Below are 23,980 nucleotides of genomic sequence, written 5' to 3'. Positions count from 1 at the left end.
AGGGTGGGCTGTGTAGTAGTCCATTGTGTAAATGTAAAGACAAATACCATATGACTTCAATGATCTGTGGAATCTAATGAACAAAATAAACTAACAAACAAAATAGAAACAGACTAATAAATACAGAGAACAGATTGATAGCTGTGGGGTGTGGGGAGGCTGGGTGAAAAAGGTGAAGGGATTAAGTAAAATAAGAAAACAGACAAAGAAACAAAAGACTCATAGACAGACTACAGCAAGCCTGTCAAACTCAGGGTCCGTGGGCCGCATGCCTTGTTTATTTGGCCTGTGTTAGCCTTTGAGTTTGACATGCTTGGACTACAGTATGGTGATTACTACAGGGAAAGGGGTTGGGGTGGTAGAAGAGGGTAAAGGGAGAATAAATGGTGATGGAAGGAGACATCACTTTGGTGGTAAACTCACAATGCAATATACAGACGAGGTATCATAGAAATGTACACTTGAAACCTATATAATCTTATTAACCAATGTCACCCCAATAAATTCAATTAAAAAAACACAAACAAACAGGTGATGCTTGCCTAACCTGCGTAGGGCCGACCTGCTGGCACCTGATCTCAGATTTCCAGCCTCCAGAACTATCCTGTGTTCAAGACAGCACCAGGAGAGAACATGGACTCACCTCCTCCCAGGCACACACAGAGTCTGCAACTGCGCATGGAGCAAGCGCCCAGAAAAAAGCCTAATAGCTGAGCAACACCTACATCCCAGAACGAGAGATGGCCCACTGTCCCCACCCTATTCCCAGGCAGCCACACAGTCAGTTTGGAGGAAAGTGAAAATGCTAAGTTTCTCTCTGAGGAGCCAAGAATCTGAACCCCATGCCGGGTTCCCCAACTTTTAAGACCTACACCTGGAAGACGAGCCCCTAGAACAGTGATGGCGAACCTATGACACTCGTGTCAAGAGGTGACATGCGAACTCATTTTTGTGTTTGATTTTTCTTTGTTAAATGGCATTTAAATATATAAAATACATATCAAAAATATAAGTCTCTGATTTACTATGGTTGCAAAGATAAAAAAAATTTCTATATGTGACATGGCACCAGAGTTAAGTTAGGGTTTTTCAAAATGCTGACACGCCAAGCTCAAAAGGTTCGCCATCACTGCCCTAGAACATCTAGGTTTGGAAACCGACAGGGCTCCCATGGACGAGACCCGCAAAGCTAGAGAACGAACTAAGAAATGGCTCCTCAGGGCCTGACGTGCAGACTTACCTGCCCCAGGGCTGGGTGCAGAGAAAGCAGACCTAAGGTGTGCAGACTTTGCATGAACAGGCTCATCTGCTGATGTTAAGGCAGCAGCATGGGCCCGAGGCTCAGGCAGCTAATGTAACACACATCCGGGACCTGCTGACCCGACTTCTCCAGCAGGTGAGCGGCATCTCATCTCTAGGCTCTGGTTTCGAGGAGGCCCTCCTGCCACGTGTGCAGGCTCCGTCCATCCTGGGATTGACCCCACAGGCAGGTCTTAAGTAGGCAATTTGCTGCCTAACCACCAGATTACACTGCAAAAGGGGGCCTCCTCTTATTGGCCTCAAGGCTTCATCAACTCTTCTTAAAACTATTTACAGTCTTGTGAAGTCTAAAGAGACTGAAAAGAATGATTTCCACAGTTATAAAAATCATACGGAACTGACTTCTGTAGGTTCTGCTGGGAGAACAGAGTGTCCTTGGGGTCTGAAATCTAATTGTAGGAATTGGTTAAAGGTGGTGTCGGCACAGGCCCTTCCCATCTGTTTTTCTGGTTCACTTGATCAAAGTGGTTTGTTCTTGCCACGTTGAGAAAGGCTGGGCTTTAATGGACGGGCCGACTCTGTGTCCCCTGGGCAGTGCTGGGGAAGATTCCTGGGACCGGGGACCCTCCTGCTCCCTCAGCTTCTTCCAGTCCAGCCCTGCCCGTTGTTCTACCGACTGCCAGTGACTTTTTATTCAAGAAGCTTCCTCCAAGGTGGAAGCTACTATTTTTCCGTAAATGCAAATTGTTACACTGCAAACTGCTAATTTTATTAACCAATGTCACCCCAACTAATTTAATTTGAAAACAATCAATGAAACATTTGAAAAATGTTAAAAATGTAGTATTTTGCTCTCATCTCTCTCTCTTTCTCTCTCCTATCTCTATCTGAAATAAAAAATCTTCTCCAGGAACCTGGATGAATCATGTCCCCTCCACCCTTCCTACCCTGGCCCCCTGCTCTCTGACCCCAGTCCCACCTCCCCACTAGTGCCCTCCCCCGGCTGTTACTCTCCTCCCTCCTATTTGGACCACCTCCTTACCCTCCATTTGCTGCCCCTGGCACCAGCTGAGGGCCCCAGGTACTCCTGACAAACCCTCTCAGCAGTGTGGGACAGTACATGGTGCTCCAGGACCAGGGTATGTTTGAGCCCAAGCTAAAGAGCTTCTACATCAGGTCCACCAACGTCACTCAGATCAAGACCCTGAAGCCAGAAGAGCTGGCCAAGCTGGCGAGGGAACCTATGTCCCCTATGGGGACTCCAGACCTACATTGGTAGCGTGGACAAGAACTTTGGGACAGATAAAGTCCAGGCCACTGGATGCTGTGCTACTAACATGGGCTTAGTCTGTGACACCTGCCTTAATGGCTTGGTAAAGCTACTGTCCTCCTGTAATGAGGTCGGGGTTGTGGATTTTGTGTTCAGCAAGAAGCTACTGTATACGCAACTGGCACAGAGAGATCATCAAACATTTGGCAAAGCTCAAAGACAGCATCCAGGTGCCCGTGGCCCAAGCCAGCACCCTGTGGCTCAGCAGTGAGTACAGTGAGCATGTCTCCAGGATTGCACCTGATGACCCAAGACAAATGGCCAAGCCCTCACAGCAGAGGAGGGCATCCACCCGGCAACCACGCTCAACCTCACCAAGTGTAAGCAGACCACGCTGCTGACCCAGCGTGTGCTGAGTCTGGCAGGGTCTGACCAGTACGGCGATACCCATCATGGAACACACTTCACCCGGCAGCTTAACATCCCTCCTGAGCTGGGTGGGGCCCTGAGCCACGGCCGTGCCAAGAACCTCTCCTTTTTGGCATCCAAACCAGCCCCAGCCTTGAAGTCATCCTTCAAAGACCGGGACCGCTTCCAGCGACACTCACTGTCCCACCTGCTCAATGCCAAGGCCACGGGCTCCCAGGAGCTCCCAGAGGGGCCAGAGGAGGCTACACGTCTCTCTGTGTGCAACATGGAGGTAAGTGAGTGGACTAAAGCTCAAATTGTAAGAAGAGGAAAGGAGGAGAAACCCAGGATGAGGATGAGGAGAAAGGGAGGAGCAGTGGGAGTGAACAGAGTGAGGAGGCAGGCGAGAAGGGGAAGAGGGAGAGGGAGAACGTGCCCGAGGCACAAGGAGCAGGCCCGATCTTGGATGCGGGTGGCAATTCCAGGGGTAGCTTACTAGAGTCGGAGGGGAAGAGGTGGAAACGGCCTCCTGGAGGGAAAAATCAAACTCCCAGCTGCAAAAGTCGCCTGTAGTCAAGGAGATCTCCCTGCTTGATGGAGAGGACTTCACCCCTCTCTGTGGCCACCATTGTCTCTCCCCCGGTTGCATCGACCGGTCTGGCTGCTGACCTACATGGCCTGACACTCAGACTCTCCCCTGGTGCCCTCCTGCTGAGTCCAGCGTTGGTATCAGCAGGCAGGGGCTACTGTGCCCACGGCTGGTGAGGCGCTGGCTGTGGACTCCACCTTCAGTTGCCTACCTTTCTCCACGGACCTTCAGGTGGTGTTGTGCACATCCACTTCTCCAACAACTCTGATCTCCTCATCAAGGGCCGGCATGTGGCATCAGCATCCGGGAATTCCCTGAAATAGATTCGCTGGCACCAGTGATAGGGGGACTTATAATCTGATAGATAGAGCACCTAAATTAATCTGAAAAAATAATCATATTAGAAATCTTAGAACATGTATACTTACGTGAATAGGGGATTCAGTTTTTCTTCAAGGCCTGTGCAAAGCAATTGAGGAGGTGACTCAACTGTGAACCCAGCAAGCAGAATCGATAAGCATGGTCAGACCGACCCACCTGAAATCAAAACATCATCGCATCGCCTTATGACTAAGGACAATAGTGAACCTCCATGGCTGCACGCAGCTGCATCCATTCCCAGTCTCTCCCTAGCCCCTTCCCCTTTATAATCCTGTCCCCTGCACCTTGCTGTAGACAGGATTTGAATGCTTGTAAGCACCCTGTCTTCTTGGTGGGCTGGCCTTCTCAATAAACGCCTTATATGATTCAGCCCTGCCTTCCTTATTGGCCACAGTGACAGGCAGCCCGAGCCCACCGGGAAGTTTCCTGGTAACACTAGGAGAATCAGCCACTGCTGTAATGAGCATTACTTTCTGTGACTCAATCTAGGCAGCCGTGTTCCAGCTGTGCACCCCAACTTAGCAGTTCTATGTGTCCATTCAACCACCCATTGGGGAGCTGATGGCCCCCATGTTCATGAGAATGAGTTAAAGGGACAGGGACAGCGAAATGGCATGAATGAGATCACAGGCACCTGTCTGAGTGACCACACGGTGGTACAGGAGTGACTGTCGCTGCCATCCTGGGTCCTGTCCCTTGTGAGGGATGAGGACAGGTTTGCAGGGAGGACACCGAGGAGGGGAAGCCTGGCCCTGCTGACTCTGGATGCCTGGCACACTGGAGCTGCCCAGCTGACAGTCAACATGAGAGGATGGTGACGGGCACCATGGTGGTAAAGGACATGGTACAGCTCCTGACCCAGTGACTGCCAAGCTCTGTGGTGGCTGCTCCCTTATGACATCTGGGCTGTCAGCCCCTCCCTCTCTCTTTCCCTCTTCCATCCCACTCCTCATGTCAGAGAGCACCCAGGGGCCCTCTCTCCCTCTGGTCATTACCTGGCTCTCCCAGGGATTCCTGTTCCTCTCAGCCCTCCCAGCTTTCTGTAGCTAAATATTCAGCAAAATCTCAATAAAATGCCTTCTTCCTAATATATATATTATACACACATTATATATACAGACATATATATATATATATGTCTGTATATATATATATACATATATATACATACATATATACTCGATTTAATGGGGTGATCATTTTGCGATATGTACAAATATCAAATCATTATGTTGTATACCTGAAACTAATATAATGTTATGTTAATTATATAGCATTATCAATTATTTTAATTTATCAATTTAAATAAATAAATAAATAGAATATGTATTTCTAGGCTCTAGTCCAGGAACACTGTACCCAAATATCTGGGGTGAGCCTAGAAATCTTCATTTTAAAAGTCTCATAGATGATTTCAAAGCATAGTAAGGTTAAAACAGCTAAGGTATGACTTACACACCTCTTGTTTTAACTGTCCCCCTTCCTGCCCTGGGCTCTTCTTTATTACACCAGCCCTTCAGAAGAGACCTTGGTGAACTGGGACGGAGGTGCCAGAAGAAATGGCCTAAAATCAAATGAACTGCAATCTCCGGAACCTGTGCATTGTATAGTGGACAACAATCAACCAAATGAGTGTCTACTAAGACAAAATCCAGGAGAAGCTACTGTGGAAACTCAAACAAGAGTGGAATTTCTGACTTTAAGGTGTTTATAACCCAGCCAGTGTAGCTCAGTAGTTGAGCATCGATCGACCTATGAACCAGGAGGTCAAGGTTCAATTCCAGGTCAGGACACATGCCCAGGTAGCTTGATCCCCAGCAGGGGGCGTGCAGGAGGCAGCTGCTCAATGATTCTCTCTCATCATTGATATTTATATCTCTTTTCCATCTCCCTCCTCTCTGAAATCAATAAAAATATGTTTTTTAAAAAGCTTTTGAAAAAGGGGAGTTTACAATCTGGTAAGAGATAAAGCTACACATAAAAACTAAGTGAAGAGAAAAAATCTACTCATCCTAATTTCTTGGGTAATTGTCTTGACTTTTATCTCTACTTTGACTACAGATCTAAAAACTCTGCATAAAGCCATCTAATGTCTAGTCTAGGTTTCCCACTAAATATTCTAAATGCATAGCCATGATATAGTCTAGATTTTCTAGTCTCTAGTGTGAAAATTTATCTGCTCTGTGTATTCTGAAATTTCAAGGTATGTCTAGTTTCAAGTACCCTGAATCACTTTCTCAAGTTATTAAAATATTTCAGAAATTCTATCACTTTGAAATTTTCAACTGCTTTTGTGCTCAAAAGTAATACAAGACAGCGGTTATTTTGTATTTATTCTTTTACTAATTCTAAGTCATAAATTGATATAACCTATATCCTGGGATACTAAAGATAGTTAAAACTTGGTCCCGGTTCTCACGGATCAAGCATACGAGATAAGGCATAATATATATATATATATATATATATATATATATAATCATGTGCCCCAATTTTCAGGCAAAAAATGTTCACTATATAGAATATATCTTGTCCCCTTTGCTTGGCAGATAATGATGATTTTAGAATGAATGAAACGAAATGACTACACAGAAAATAGTTCTATATAACTTGGGTGGATAGGGAGCACACGTGTTAAACCAGCGGGGATAAGGGTAGACAAAAGGTAAGGCAAGGAGTCTTATTTTAGCAATGGGGAGGCAAAGGGCCTATAATGATCCCCTCAGTGAAAGGAATGTGCTCCTTAAATAGTCACTACCTGACATGCTGTTTCCATTTGATAACTAAATTAACTGTGACACAATAGGATTTAGGGCATGGGTGAGGGAAGAAGGAAGCGCTCTCAACACAGAACGAAAATAGGGCCGGGGAACAGAGTCCCCGTGCCCCACCTGCTAGAGAGATGTCATTTGCGAACAAAAGTGCCCATGAAAGACTATGCAGCATGGAATCCTGGGAGGCCTTCGTTCATTTGTCACCAGGGCCCCTTCTCCTTGCTGTGGCAGGAGTCTCAGATGTTAATTGTCATCCCGAGTCCCTAGATTTACACACTGAACACGATGACATCATCCTGGAGAAAGACAAGGAGATTGGGGAAGACAGGCCTCTTCCGTCTTGCCCTGAGAGTAGAGATAAGCCAACCCAAAGAGAAACTGACAACTTCCCCTTTAATTGATTTAAATTAGGAATTCCTCCAACTTCCAACCTGTTTTCTAATTAAGTTTGATATGAATGATGGCCATATTGTAGATGGTTGAAAGGTGAGTTTTCTAAAATAATAATGGAGCAGGAATGTGATCTAGTTTTGTGGAGGGGTGATCCATCCTATTCAGATGACATCTTTCAACATTTTGGGGGATTGTGGTGGTGATTAGCTTATTCTAGGTTTTACTAAAACAATAAATCCTACACAAAATTTTTTTTAAAAAGCCTTCCAAATGCTAAGGTTATTTTAAAAATAATTTTAATGAGATTTATTTTTATTCACTTTAAAAATTTATATGTGCTCATGAGAAAATATTTGGGATATAGAAAATAGAGAAATGAAAGAAAAAGTGCACCCATAATATTAAATATAGTCACCAGTAAAAATTAACCTTTTCAGTATATTTCCTTTATATTTTAACCTGTACATAATTTTAAGATCAATATACTTTATACATACAATATTTTAAGTATTGTATACATAAAGTATATTATCTTTTCACATAATAGAAAGCAAACATGCTTTCATGAAATTACAATATTTGCAAAGATTAATTACTGCATAGTATTTATTCATGTAAATCAGACCATAATTTGTTTATTTCTCTCCTTTCAATTAGAAGTGCCATTTCCAAAGGGTTCAGTATTTTAAATAAGGCTTTATACATTATAGATATTCATGTGGATATTTTAACTTTTTTGTTGTTGTTAACTTCTCAGAATTTATTTCCAGAAGTAAGATTAAGTATTAAGGGTTATGAAAATACTTAAGAGCTTGATATATTTGTGACATTTTTAAAGCCAATTGCTCTGTAAAATTTGAGATGAGCTTTAGGGGTGGTGGTGAATTGAAGTAATTCAATAGAAACATTATATTTAAAAGTTCTATTTTTCAGTTCGCATAAAAATGAAATAAATTAAAAATATAATAAGTTTCAAAATAAATTTGAAGTATGGATAAAACATATTCTATTAGTAATAGTAATATTTTTCCCTGCTAAAAAAATAAACAAATGGAATTCATTTTTCCTTCTATATCTCTCTCAGAATCCTCTCATACATGTATTGTTCTATGAGAGATACTTATTTTTATTTATTTTCAACCTTCTGACCTTATTTTCTTTGATTACAAAATAAGGTCAATATTTCCTATGGCATTGCATCTTCGTGAACAGTACAAGACCACTATATATGAACTAAATGCCCAGCATGTGTTATATGCTCATTAAAATCTATTTCCATCAGGTCACCTTTCTCTTAAGTGATATAAATTATGTGGCATAATCCATAATTTTTCAGTTGGGGTAACATAACCATGAGCTGTTTTAGCAGTTGAGAGAAAATGCCAAAACCTAAGAAAGTCTCCATTCATTCTGAAAGCTTAAAGGGATCAATTGACTTATTTCCCTCAACAATGCTCCCCTTTTTTATAGGATCAAACAGTGAGATACGGCAGAGAATCTCTCTTCCCATGATTGTGGAGGGGAAATGTCAACTGTGCTTTTCTAAAACACGTGGCTGGAAGAGAGAATGGGAGTGACATTTCACTATCCACACTTTGGAACAAAATGGGATGTTTGAGGGAAATACAAAGGCACCTATTAGGGTGTGGTGTCTCACAAATCGAGCCTTTGGTAGGTGTCTGTGTGAGTGTGAAGCTGTCAGGATCTGTTTAGCTAATGACTCTAAATTGGTAAAATTTTCACCAAGGCTTCTTTTGCTGCATTTCAAAGGATTCATAATATCCTTTTTATTGTTTGATGACTTTGCATGAGTATTTATCATTTAATAATATAAGAGCAAGTATTCAGCTCTGACCCTCCATTCTGCACCCAGTGTAGCTATGTGTTCCTGGCCTAGCCGACTCTATCTGTCCTCTTTTACTTGGAGTTCGGGACTTCTGATTTCTTCCAGGAGAAATAAAGCACAAACGTATTGAGGAAGCGAACTGAAGGTAAAGAGGAGAGGATGCCATTTGTCACTGGGAGAATCTGGTGAAGTTGTTGAAATGGTTGGACATTGATGGAAACACTTTGCTAACAAGTTTGGTTATATTACCTTCATCAGTATCCATTATTGTCCTACAAGATAGTAATTATCTTCATATCCATTTTTCAGATGAGGAAACTGAGCCTTAACAAGGTGAAGTAACTTACCGAATGTACACCATTGGTATGTTTCCAATAAATCCCAGCTATTCTTCAAAAAGAATGGCTATGAGACAGCTTTATACAGTTTCATGGAACAACTTGTATGGTTCTTGGGTTTTCATTTTATAGACGAGGGCACCAAAACTCAGGGAAGTTAATTCTCCTCAGTTCACATAACTAAGTAACGTAAACAGATTTCCTCATAGGTATCTAAATTTGATCTTAAATACATTACATAGTTCTTGACTCTATAATGTATCTCTTATGGTACTTATGTGTTACTGGGTATTATAATTGATATAAAAATAATAAAATGTGGTCCTTCTCCTCAATTCTTAGAGACTATCAAGAGAAATAAATATGATATTATAAAATGTCTAGCATCTAATGTACATATTGATAATGGTCACCAGCTAAACACAACAGAGACCTAGGGAATAGTGTGGGAGAGAGAGATTTGAAAGAATTGGATGAGAAATGGATTAGCCTTTTAATAAATGATGCTCTGAACTTGGCCCATAGGGATACAACACAATGTAAATACTATTTTGGTCTCCACCTATTAAGAGATTTGAATAATGTGGATACTAATTGTTCTGAAATTTACTTTAGGCTTATTTTTTTAAATGATTTTATGAAAACTTTCAGAATTAAAAAACACACAAAAATAAACTTTCAGAATTAAAAAAACACACAAAAATAACCATGATGAGTCTTCCTTCATGTGTTTGAAACTTTTAACTACTTGAAATAACATTTAAAATAATTTGCATATTATATTCCTTTCAATATAGAAACTACTTTTGAAAAAAAAGTTAATTATATAACTCTAAGGATTCAATTTGAATGATACCCTAATTGTTAATAGGATTTTTACTTTCCTGATTATACTAACTTGTATTTTTGAAAGGATACAATTTGGGGAGTTTTCAGATCTGTTTACTCTCTATCTCTTCCATTCACTTTCTTTGCTTGTAAATCTTCTGAAACTATTTTTTCATTTTCAAAAGATTTTACATTCTGGGAAGTTGTGGATTTGTTACCCTAGTCAGTTAAAAATTAATAGAAGGAAGCAAAAGGAATGGAACATTGTTGAGCCTAATGGGCTGGAACACTGAGCCTGTTTGCTCACAACCCTCTTTTCCCCCCATGTAGGGAGCAGTCTGCCCTCCCACACAGGATGCAGGGGCCGGGGGAGAGCAAGGGGAAGTAAACACATGGGCAATAGAAGTGAACATGGCACAAGGGAGGTGCTTGACCTTACAGGCCTGTCCGTCTAACCTGAGAAAGGGATCATTGGTGAGGGGTGGACCCATCATAAGCCCAGGAAAGCTGGGGAAGTTGATTGGTTATTTTGGAAAAAGCTCCTGATTAAAACCCCAGGGAACAAAATGTGGGTATACTCCTTCCGCTCCTCCCTCCCACTTCCCTCCCCCATCCCATGATCCACACTTGCCCTGTTCACTTGCATTCTCTCTTGCCCAGAAACACAAGACCTTGTAGGTGTAACAGCCATGTGCCCCACAGCAAACTGTGCGGGCTCCAAAGGACTAAGCTCTAATATGAGATGGAATCAACTCACACTTCTACCAGCAAGATATAACTAAGGCTGCTTGCCTATAAAATCCCCAGCAATTCATCAGGTACTAGTTAAATAAATATGTAGTGGCATATTATTGTTTTCATTTGCATTGGTGTGAAGTTTATTGTGCACTTTACAAGTTTATTGACTATTTGTATTACTCATTTAGAAGTTCTACCATTAATATCCTTTGCCTATTTGGCTATCGACAACATTTTTATTAAATTTTATAGTGCTTCAAATGAGAGCATTATTTCTTTGTCATTGTTTTTGCAATTTCCTATTAATATGATATTTTTAAGTATTTAACTTTTCCCCCAAATATGTTTCTTAAAATTTCACCCTAACTATTATCAATTATTATTATTGCTCCCAAATGTGTATGGGTGCTTGTTATAGATGTTATCCCTTTTACACACAAACTTTTTACCAAAGCATTGTGGATGCATAATATAACTTGATCTCTAAGTTTCTCCTAAGTTGTAGAATTATTTAATACCGGAGGTGTGATGCATGAAATTCGTGCAAAGGGCTCGGCCCTCGCAGCCCCAGCTTCATCCGAAAGGTCGTTCAGCTGTCCAGTCTAATTAGCATAGTAGCTCTTTATTATATAGGATCATTTGTTGGATTATCCTTTAATATTCTCATTGGTTATGAAAGTTCTCCCCCTGCTTTTTAAAAATTAATAAATGTGCCTATAGATTCCAAATAGGCTGAAGTCCTGCTTGCTTGTTCCATTGATCACTTTGGTATTTCCCTACAGCAGGCAAATTCAGTCCCCTCCATTTATTCATGTGCTCTTTAATGTCCTTTCGTAAGGTCCAAAATAGTTTTCACACACGTCCTGCTGCTCAGAACATCTAACTTGCTCTTAACATTGTATCTTATGAAAAAAGAAAGAAAGAAAGAAAGAAAGAAAGAAAGAAAGAAAGAAAGAAAGAAAGAAAGAAAATCTATACTGTAGACTTGCCTTCTCAACTCGTTTCAGCCTTTTCATTGCTCATTGCACTGGGTTAGGGGAACCCTGAAATGCTGTCCCTTCTCTCACAAATGGTGCTCTCTGGTGGAGGTGACCTGTGGGTAGTGCGTGCTCATCAGCAGGTGAGAATTACAGTTGCCTGGTCTGCAGAGCTCATCCATCCTTTTAGGGAAGCTAGCAAGAGCCTACTCATCTGTCAGATCTTAATATTTCAGTCATTTTTTCTAGAAGTCCTCAATGCTGTCACAGGCTAGGTTAAACACAGGCTGAAGAGCATGTCTTCTATTCTTACCTACAATCACCTATGCAATAACCTTCTTGCATATTAGACGCTAAGCTTTCTGAGGTCAAGGACCATTTCTGACTTGTCTATGTATAAGTGCATGTATTTTATTTGTTTATACAGAAATACCATGGCTAGATTTTTTTGAGAGGGGTAAACATAAAGATCTATAAGCAAAAAGGAAAAAAAAATATTTTGCTAATACAAATAAAAAATGCAATCAATATTTGTATCATGATGACTATATTTTGACAAAACACACTCGTGACTTTTTTGCACATTTGCATGACATCACATCAATTCCAAGAAAATATTTGGGTATATAAGTGGAGCGTATACAATATTAATTCTTTTATAATTAATGTTATGCAAATGCTCTGTAATGGGAGCATTAGGGAATGAGTTGTCTCTTATTATATTCACTGCAAATGTGAAGAGGGAATCTACAATGCAAATGTTCTTTCAGAACTCTGAACTAAGTCCAAATGTTTTCTTTGAGGGTGGGGTAGAGTAGAAGTGAAGGCAGAGTGTAAATACCAAGCTACCAAGGAAAAAATATTTCTTGGCACTTGGTTATGGAGACTCAAATGCATGGACACTGAGAAAGAGAAGGGATTTGCAAATAAATTCACAGCAGGCAGATTACTTCTCATGCCTTTCAATTCATTCATGTGTGAAACAATATCATATCATAAAATGAACCATTAGAAAGCCAGAGAATGGAGCATATGGGAAATAAATTCCTGAGCCAGGCCAAGAAACAGATGTGTGTGTGTGCATGCGCATGCGTGCACGTGCACGCGTGTGCACATACAATGTGTGGAGTCTAGAAATCTGTTTGTTCTCTGTTCTATATATGCTAGATATATTTAGAACCACCAAAGGTCTGAGGAAGGTGCTCCCAGTCTTAGGTGTAATGACCTTGCAGAGATCCTGTTTTAGGATCATAAGCTAAGGAACCCATCTCTAACCTCACGTTTAGGCACACATACCCGAACAAACATATCTGTCTGTGTTGGTTTTCCAATTATTACCCTCTAGGCATTTCAAGATTGAAGTGGAAGTCACCTAATAAAGACGATCTAGTGATGGTCAACTTTGGTAAACACACACAATTTAGGAATTCAGTGTCACAGTGACGAAGCAGTACTAACACTTACTGACCCACCTTCTTCCCTCACGCGGCTTTGCACAGTAGGTATAACCTTGTTTAAAGCTATTCTCTCTCTATTTCCACCTACTTCCTGGACTCTGTTCCCAATTTCTCCGTCTCTGGACTTATAGCTTGTCTCTTATTCTTATCATAGCGTACCCTAAAACATTGTGTAGCATCTAGTTTCCTTTATCTTTTTTATTTTTATTTTTTGCCTTAAGCACATTCTGTTTTACATTGTTTGAACTATAGCATCATCATTTCATAGTTGTGTGAATTTACAAATATCTCTTAAAAGCCATCTAAACCTCAATTTTACTACCTGTAAAATTGGTATTGTTGTGCAAATTACTCTCCTTCCCCCCCCCTCCCCCCAAATCCAATATCAACCGCCAGGAAATCTGAGGTAGTGAATGAATGGTAAATTTGAATACTTTGTCCTCTTTCTCTGCTGGAATGTTGCAACATTACTACCTTAATAATAATAAAAAAAAAGGTGCAGGTTTGAACCTGGTTGTCAGGGAGGCAACCAATTGAAGTTTCTCTCTCACACATCAATGTTTCTCTCTTCTGTCTCCTCCTCCTTTCTCTAAATCAATAAACATATCCTCGGGAGAGGATTAAAAATAAATAAATAAGTAAACACAGAGTGAATCCTGAATCCAGAGAATATAGAAAGAAAGGAAATAATAAAACCAAATAAATAAATAAAAACAATAATGACGATCAAGTAAATCTAAAACTAAATCTAGTTCTTTAACAAAACTAAAAAATAGAAAAGTCTCTCCTAATTTTGTCAAGGATGTAAGAGAACAAGAACAGAATCGAACACTGCAAAGGAAAGGGGACCCTAAATCTTTGGAAGTTCTTGGTTACTCAGAGGTTTCTAAACACAACCTTTTGCTAATCATTTAAAAACATATTTCATATTTTTATTTCTAAAAATGTTTTTAAATTTTCTTTCATGAGTATAGACTTATTTTTTTAAAAATCTGAACATACTCATAAATATTAAAGAAAATAACAGAAATAAAATTTGCACAAAAAGAAAAAAATCCAAATTTTTGTTAGGCAAAATCTAGTGTCCACTACCATATTCTGTCCCAACTAGTATTACCAGCAGCAACTGAAAATCCTGATATAGAAATGTGGGCACTGGTCATGGTGAATTATTGTGGGGAGATGATTTGCATACACAAAATAGTGTTCAGTTTAATTCGTTTACATGAACTGGTTCACACTGTGCCTTGTCATGAGAACCAGGCTAATTCATCCCCAAAATACAAAAACCACAATTCTCTTTCATACATGTTGAGTGAAGCATGATCTCAACCCTCATAGTAATTACACTTCAATAAATAATTTAAGAGAAGAAAAAGAAATGGATGGCATATTATCCCTGAGAGAAGGGAATAAGTGTTATTGTGAAATATATGCAAATGAATGTAGAAAAATGGGGGAAGAGTGTGAGAGACACTAAATGAAGATGGGTTTAAGGGAAAATTCCAGAGTTTTGTTTTAATTGACTCTTAAAAGATAAGAATTTCCATGTTAGCAAAAGACAAGCTTTGGAGAAAGTACTTTAGACAGAGAAATGGAACAGATTGAAGATACGAGGCATGAAAGGGCAAGGTGGAGGAGTGAGGGAAACACACCATAATCACTGCTTCAGGTGGCTCCTTAACTACCACAACCCTAATTGCTATGGGTTGAACTGTGTCCCCGGAAAATGTATATGTTGAAGCCCTAACCATCAACATGACTGTATTTGGAGAGAGTACATTTAGGAGGTAACTGAGGTTAAAGGAGAGCATAAAGGTGAGGCCCTAATCAGCACGACTAGTGTCTTAGTAAGAAGGTGAAAGAGGCCTCAGGTGAACACCTACATTGCCAGCTCTTTGATCTTGGACTTCCCAAGATCTGGATGTGCAAGAAATAAGTTTCTGTTATTCAAATCACCCAATCGCTAGCATTTTGTTGTGGCAGCCCGAGCGGACTAATAACACCTGTCAAACCTGTCCCAGGTGACAGGAGAAAGAATTCAAATGGCCCCAAGTTCAGGTGGGTCCGAGAGGTAGGGGCATCAGGATCTCGTTTTCAGCTGCTTCATTTTACAGTAAGGGAAACGAAGACCCAACTTAGCACAAAGCCATGGGAGACACTCTGATTTTCTGTGTGTACGCGGGACCCCTTTCCTGAAGAGGATAGCCCAGTGTGGCATCATCTTTGCTGAGACTAATTCTACTTTCCTCTCCACGCGTGTGAAGTTCTCTCCTGATTCACTCTCCCTGACACAGCTTGGTACCTTCCTGGAAGCAGTTGATTAATTACTAAGAACCATCAAACTCTGCAGTGACATCCCCGAGGCACAGGCTGCCTTTCTGCCCGAAATGCCAATCTCGGGGAAGGTCTGAGGCACGCCGTGTTTCCTGACAGTCTGGGCTGCGAGGCCCCTCTGCCCGGGGCTCATTTGGGGGGAAGTGGGTTGACTTGAACAAATAAGACGCTGCCTCCCCACCAGCAGGCCTGCTGTTTCTGTTGTCTGCAATCCTCCAAAGGAGGGTTCCTCCATATGCTCACCTACCACCGCCCCAGTGCAGGATCAAAAGAATGAAGAAATAAACGGAAGAAGCAGGTGTCACTGGAATGAAAGAACAGGCCGGGCATTAAGACTTGTCAGGCAGCAGGAAAAGGCAAGAACTATATCATAACCACACAGAACCCTTGAGCCCACGTGCTCCTCTCCTAAGGACCAAATTTCTGTTTCGACTCTACCCCACGCGATGCCAAAAGGAGTCAGAAAACACAGCTCTGCCATCAAATCTGAATATCACTTCATGCTTATTCCCAAACTCATAAAAATGGAAGCTAATAATAATACCATCGGGCGATGACACATATATAATAAGGTGCGCTGAATGCATGCATTCATGAACAGGTCCAACTGTGCCCTCTGGATGTTGTATCATTTGGAAATAATTCATGAAGCTCATAAAAGTGTCTACATCCTTTGCATAGTAATTTTATTTTTTTATTGTTTTTATTGATTTTTTTACAGAGAGGAAGGGAGAGGGATAGAGAGTTAGAAACATCGATCAGCTGCCTCTTGCACATCCCCTACTGGAGATGTGCCCGCAACCCAGGTACATGCCCTTGACCGGAATCGAACCTGGGACCCTTCAGTCCTCAGGCCGACGCTCAATCCACTGGGCCAAACCGGTTAGGGCTGCACAGTAATTTTAAAATACTATGAGGATATGGACATATAAGGAGAGAAATCGAGGAAACAAGATCTACTGATACTATGACCGTTATGACCATGTGTGGTCCATGTGTCCTGTTGCAGAGACAAAGGCTCAGCTGTCACCCTCCTGTATCCTCTGCACCAAGGCGAAGCTTTGTGTGGGCTGCTCTGAGCCGGTGGCAGAGCATGGAGGGGTTACTTAGGAGGCACCTGGGGAGATGTCACTGCTTCAATGATTGCCTTGAGCTTGAGACTTCCCCAATGACGTTGCTGAAACTTCTCCTAGATCCATGCCGCAGTCAGATGTTTCCTGCCAGACTCCCCTTGCACAGGATGGTTGCATTGTGAGGATCGTCCCCACCTTCTCCCGCTCTCTCTCCCCATAAATCTCTTGCATGTCTAATCCTATCTTGTTGTCTGTTTCTCAGTAACTCAAACCAGTCCAGGTAAGAATATTCAAGAGCCGGTGGTTTAAATGTGTCTATCAGGAAATGCGCATGGGGACACCATGCCATGAAATACTGGCCTCACAAATCAGAACTGTGAATGGTAATCCATCAGAAACACAGATGTGTGATGAGCTTGTCTCTAAATGCAGTTTCTGGAGCGACCTTTCATGCCTATTTGTTCTGGCTTCATTTCTTTATCTGTCTATCACCTGTACTGTTTACATAACTGAATGGAGACATACTTTAATAAGCACAGCTTAACAATGTCCCTCCCTCCCTGATGGCTGTACCTTTAACCCATTTAAACTTTAATGCGTAAAAAATAAATCTAACAGAACCAAACACACTCTTATTAAAAGGATTTAATTATTTCAGCAATTTGGTGTTTATTTGTCCCAGTGACCATTAAGATATAATAGACTTTTCTTTTATTAATATAGCATGAATGCACTGAGTTAATGACATTTAGAAAGGAATTAACATCGTTTCCACAGTTAATATCCTTTCACACAGCGTGAGGATCATGCCTCTTGATCTGCCCTCATGCTGGGTGGCATCCTTATTTTATAACAGATGTGCTACTGCCTGCAACTTTCTGCTGTTATCACACAAAACTGTAAAAACAGTTCACATTAGGCCCATCACAAATGCAGAGGCATAAGGCAGGGTTACAGAAACAGCTATTTATGACAGTGTACTGTGGAGGTTATAAATCAATCCCATTACAGTTTTACTTAAGACATGCTAAAGCTGTTATGGCCAGGAATCAGACTAAGTTACCTATAATTTTTTATATTTACTTTAAAACAAACAATATTATCATTAGAAAAAAAAACACCTTGTCATTTCCCCATTTCATATTTAATTTCACATGTTTCTATCTTATTCCTTTTGAATAATTTACAGGAATTCTATCATCTAATAACAGGACCTGTAATTCTCCACGTTTGATAAAATCATTCCATATTAACTATTTTGGCCAAGGATCACCTTTCAATTTTTGCAATTGAATCTTTTGGTCATAGCTGGAAGAGAAACTGAACATCGCCTTGTTCTACAAATTTCTATAATCCATAGATGGTTGGCCAAAGTCTATTCATGAAAACTCTATTTCAATTGCTGGGTTGGTTTTCTATATTATGCCTATGTCGGTGTTATGGATTTTTTATTCATTTAACACAGGTTTGACTATTTTAAATGAATTGGTGTTTTCACCGTAGTGAAAAAAACAAACAAACACATTAGCTTCCTACCCTCTGGAGGTTTATATTTGGGAGACATGAAAATCCTATACAATAAAAGCCCAGCAACGGAACAAACTGTGGAATGACCAGAACAACGCACTGACCACCAGGGGGCAGATGCTTAACACAGGAGCTGCCCCTGGTGGTCAGTGTGCTCCCACAGTGGGAGCACCACTTGGCTGATCAGGATGAGCAGCTGCTACCACAGCGGGAGCAGCTGCTCTGAGGGCGGGTCCACAGCCGCTCGGCTGACCAGGATGAGCAGCACTCCCACAGTGGGCCAATCCCCATAGGCCATGCCTGCCACCAGTGCATGAATCCTGTGCACCAGGCCTCTAGTATAATTATAATGTGGAATTAATTCAGAGAAGAAGAAAAAAGGATCATGGCAAAGAAATAGGTGTGACCTGTTTAGATGAAGGTATTCAGGTACACCTTCTCAGTGATGGTGATGATGATGGTGATGGTAACATGTAAGCTAGAACAGAGTATGAAACTGCCTGGGGTCAGAAGCAGCATATGGTCTCCAAGGGTGTGAGGAGTCCAGTGAGTGAGAGCGGCCAGGGAGTGGGACATGGGTGGGAAATTAGGTGAAAGAGGGAGCAGAGGCCAGATGTCCACCACGCTTTATTCAGATCAATCTTAAAATAATTACGTCGGCATGCCCAGCCTGCATGGCTCAGTGATGGAGCATGGACCTATATACCAGGAGATCGAGGTTCAATTCCCTGTCAGGGCACATGCACAAGTTGTGGGCTTAATCCCCGGTAGGGGGCATGTGCAGGAGGCAGCAGATCAATGATTCTCTCTCATCATTGATGTTTCTCTCTCTCTCTCCCAATCCCTTCCTCTCTGAAATCAATAAAAATATATTTTTAAAAAATTACCTCGCAGCCTGAGTTTTCCCTAAGCCATGTTTAGTATGTTAACCATTATCACTCCAGGATTAAGTGGTGTCTGTGAATGGATTTAACCAGCATTCCACTCAGGTGAACACTGTAATTTGGTGATAAGAATGTAGTTACAATAGGTCGTAGTAATCTACATGACCCTTGATGTTTGCTAAGGTATGTCAGAACATTGTACTAGGGCTAAACAAGTGTACTTTGCACTTAAAAATAAAGTGTTTTCATAATTTTTTTTCAGAAAAATACCGTTTACTAAGTTGTGCATTTAATAATCCTATACTTTGTTGTCTATGTATACACACATATACATACATAAAATTGTTATGTGGGCATAAATGAGTTGATGGAAGATAAATTCAGATTACATATGTCATTACCTAGCCCAGTCCTGGACTTATAGCTAGTAAATATTAGTTTATTTCCTTCATCTTTTACATGTCAGGCACTGGATTAGACACTTTATTTGTATCTTGCATAAGACAGTAAATTTATTTTATTTTGCCTTCATCCACATAAGAATGGGGGCTATAAAATTATTTTCAAGTCTCACAAGTAACATTATTTTATACTATAAAGGGAAGTGTCTAAAATACTCTGGAAATGTAAGCTAAAATGAAATACATAGCAAGAAGATTTTACAACTTTCTATAGGAACGCTATGAACAAATGTATGCCAGTAATGTAGATGACGTCCACAATTGGTGTGAATTATTATACACGGTGGGGCAAAAGTAGGCTTACAGTGGTTCGTATGGAAAAAGGCATGCAGGTTCTGATTATTACAATAGCTTTATGAACTCTGTTTTGCATATTCACAACCGTATATCTATTATTGCCCCACCCTATACATAGGAGATTTTTACAACAGCCTGGTAACACAGCCAGTTTTTCCCTACCTACTACCTCTTGCCTATCACCTGAGGCAAGGGCGCTCAACCTTGGCTGCTTATGAGAATCACCCGGAGAGCTCTTAAAGTCTCCGTGACCAGGCCTCTTCTGAGATCAAACAAACTCTAATCTCAGGGGCAGGGGCCTGGCATGTCTGCCTTGAAAGCTCCCTGGGTGGTTTCAGTTGGGCGGGCAAAGTTGAGAACCATTGTGCCAGGGTCCTCTGTGTAGCGATGGAGGGCTATCTTCAAAAATGCACGCACTTGGCTTTTCAAAAAATGTCTGTCCCTTTTCAAATCCTACTCTGCTTTCAAGTCTTCAAAGAATTGGCAGCTGCATTGTGAAGCCTTCCCATTTGACATAGCCTTTGATATTCAATCTGCTCTGTGCATAGCTTTATTATAGCTCACACAGAAATAGTCATTCCTAATGGGAGGAAAAATGAAATATTAAACTAAAGGCAAGTTCCTTGAGGGCAGGGAGACAGATGGATAGATGATAGATAGGTAGATAGACAGATAGAGGTATCCTATATTATAAAACCCTAATATGCAAATCGATCAAACAACAGAACAACCAGTCGCTATGAGTGGGGCCTAAGCTGGCAAGCGGACATCCCCCCGAGGGGTCCTGGACTGTGAGAGGGCGCAGGCTGGGCTGAGGGACCGCCCCTCCCCCATAGTGCAGATATAGATAGTATAGATATATAATCAATGAAGTAAATGTACAGTTTGATATTCTCTTGGAATTTAATTAAAATGATTTTGAACTCAATAATCACTTTACATAAACATAATGGTGCTCAATGAGTATTTGATGATCATTTTTATATTTGAAAAATATATAATTGGGTATTAAATGTTAGAAATGATAACATACTCATTGTTTCAGAAAAAATGTTCAGACAGGGAGAAAAGGCAGTGTCTCTGTAATGCTAGTACAGATGTATTTATTATAGGAACTGGAGAAAGAACGATTTTTAAAAAAATATATTTTGATTGATTTCAGAGAGGAAGAGAGAGGGAGAGAGATAGAAACATCAATGATGAGAGACAATCATTGATTAGCTGCCTCCTGCACGTCCCCTAGTGGGGATCAAGCCCTCAACCAGGGTATGTGCCCTGATAGGAAATCTAACGCTAACCTCCTGGTTCATAGGTCAATGCTCAACCACTGAACCACAACAGCTGGGCAGGAGTAGCTTTTGAAAAGAATGTAGTATATCTATACTAATAAAAGGGTAATATGTAAATTGGTCACGACACCCTCACAGTCACGACGGAATATGCTAATTAGTCATGACCAGATATGCTAATTAGTCACGAACAATATGCAAATTGACCATCACTCCAACACAATAAGAGAGGGATATGCTAATTAGTCCTGATATGCTAATTAGCCATAACTAGTATGCAAATTGACCATCACTCCAACACACAAGATGGTCATCCCCATGTGGTCACAAGATGGCCACCACAAGATGACCTGCAGGGGTGGGCAGTTGTGGGCAAACAGGCCAGCAAGGGAGGGCAGTTGGGGGCAACCGGACTGGCAAGGGAGGGCAGTTGGGGGTGATCAGGCTGGCAGGGGAGGGCAGTTGGGGGTGATCAGGCTGGCAGGGGAGGGCAGTTGCGAGCGATCGGGCCGGCAGGGGAGGGCAGTTGGGAGTGATCGGGCCGGCAGGGGAACAGTTAGGCATTGATCAGGCTGGCAGGCAGAAGCAGTTAGGGGCAATCAGGCAGGTAGGCAGGCAGGTGAGTGGTTGGGAGCCAGCAGTCCTGGATTGGGCCTAAATGGGCACTCAGACATCCCCTGAGGGGTCCCAGATTGGAGAGGTTACAGGCTGGGCTGAGGGACATCCCCCACCAGTGCACCAATTCCTTGAATATGGAATTGTTTATTAGTATTGATTCTATGTAACTGTAGGTCGATGGGAGTTGATGACCAAACCTCCTCTTCCAAGATATTTTACCACAGATAATGTAGGAAAAATGCCTGTGTGTCAATGACAACTTTGCCTTGGCATTTGTATCTAGAAGGAAGGACAAGAGGAGATAGCTGGGAAGTGCCCATAAACAATGCCCTTAAAGAATCCCATTCACCCAGTCACCACTGTGATGACTTCAATATTATGAAGATATAAAATATTGCTAAAAAATTGCAAAGGAAGCGTGAAACTAAATAGGAAAGTTACTGTAATGTCCTTTAAATAAATATTTTACGTGCAGTGGTACATGCCTATAGCACACTTGGAATTTGGCTCATTCAACCGAGGAACTAAATTTTTAATTTCATTTAATATTAATTAGCATAAATTATAAGCCTCAGGTGGCTAGTCAACCACATTGGAGAGTGCAGGTTTAGACTCTAGCCTCACTTTGAACTCTTTTGGCAACAAGGAAGTCACCACATAGGAAACACCCAATCGATTGTTGGAGACCTGTATTGATCATCTTTGTTTTGGAAGCGAAATTACATCTCCTTATATATTCCTCAAACTACTTTTAGCACAAACCACTGGAACCACTTAAAGAAAGTCAAATACTGTACTTCATTGACATTAAAATTCTCCAAATTAATTTTTAAATATATTTTTATAGAGAGGAAGGGAGAGAAAGATAGAAGAAACATCAATGATGGGAGAGAATCATTGATCGGCTGCCTCCTGCACACCCCACACTGGGATTGAGCCCACAACCCGAGCATGTGCCCTGACCTGGAATAAAACCATGACATCCTGGTTCATAGGTCGATGCTCAACCACTGAGCCACACTGGCCACGCTAATTTCCTAATCTAGTATTTTATTCTCTAGTCCAAGTAGGTTCCTTTTTATCAAGTATTTCTCTAGTTTTATGTTTGACTGTAGTCTAGTAGACTCTAGATTTTAATTCTGCAGATGTAGATTGCAAACCCAGCTGCTCCATTTGTTTATTAATATGTTCCAGAAAAATGTAATCCCAGTTTTATCTTCTGTAAAGTAGGTATCATAATAACTATCTCACATTTTGTTGCCAAGGAATATTAAATATACTATCATAGTGAATAGTATGTAACAGGTAGTAAATTTGTAATTCTCTGTATTTATAGTAACTTCTAATTCTGTCTGGTTGGCCTATATCCCTCTTAAAGTTTGATATACAAGTTTGAACACAGTGTTTCCCTGTACTTTTATAAGAATGTGACCACAGGCGCAAAGGATAACTTTCTAAATATCTGACCTGCCACACGGATATTATTTTTTATATTTAACTGCTTTCTCCCCTCAGTAGAAGACAGAAAGAGAATTGCTTTGGTAACAAGTTTGATGTTGGTAAACTTTCACGGAGAACAGGGATTGTAGGATTTATTGAAGTCATCTTGTCTACCATGTCCTTGAGTTACTTGTCCCTGACTGCAATAACTTGTTGTCTACAGGATCCCCACTCTCACTGTGGGGGGAAAATGTAGCTTTACATCAATACACAAAGACAGCTTATTCACATGCCCCCAAGAAATTGTTCATTACTTCTAAGAGGAAAGGATGGTTGAAAACATGTGTAGGTTTCCATAGACGGTCGTTTTTAAAACTACAAACTGCTTCACCTGGACATAAAACTATACATTTGTAAAAAAGGTAAAAGTGGAATGTTTTTGAAATGAAGGGCAAGAATATAACTTGAACCACATTTGTGAATGTGCTGCTAAGTTTAAACATCTATACTAATAAAAGGGTAATATGCTAATTAGAGCAGACGTCTTCTAGACGACCTTCTGGAAATCCTTCTGGACAAAGCCGCAGTGGCTGCTAAGGGTCCAGGCTCAGGCGGCTGCTAAGGGCCCAGGCTCAAGCAGCCATGGGTGGCTGTGAAGGGCCCTGGCTCAGGCATCTGTGGGTGGCTGCAAAGGGTCCAGGCTCAGGTCGGCAGTGGCAGCAGCAGTGGGGTAATGGGGGTGGCGCCTTCTCCTGATTTGCCAGGTCGCCTTTCACAGAGGGAGGTCAGACTGTG

The sequence above is a fragment of the Myotis nattereri genome (genome assembly GCF_964212035.1).
Source record: "Myotis nattereri genome assembly, chromosome: 15".
Taxonomy (NCBI): Eukaryota; Metazoa; Chordata; class Mammalia; order Chiroptera; family Vespertilionidae; genus Myotis; species Myotis nattereri.
This window is presented reverse-complemented; position numbering follows the sequence as displayed.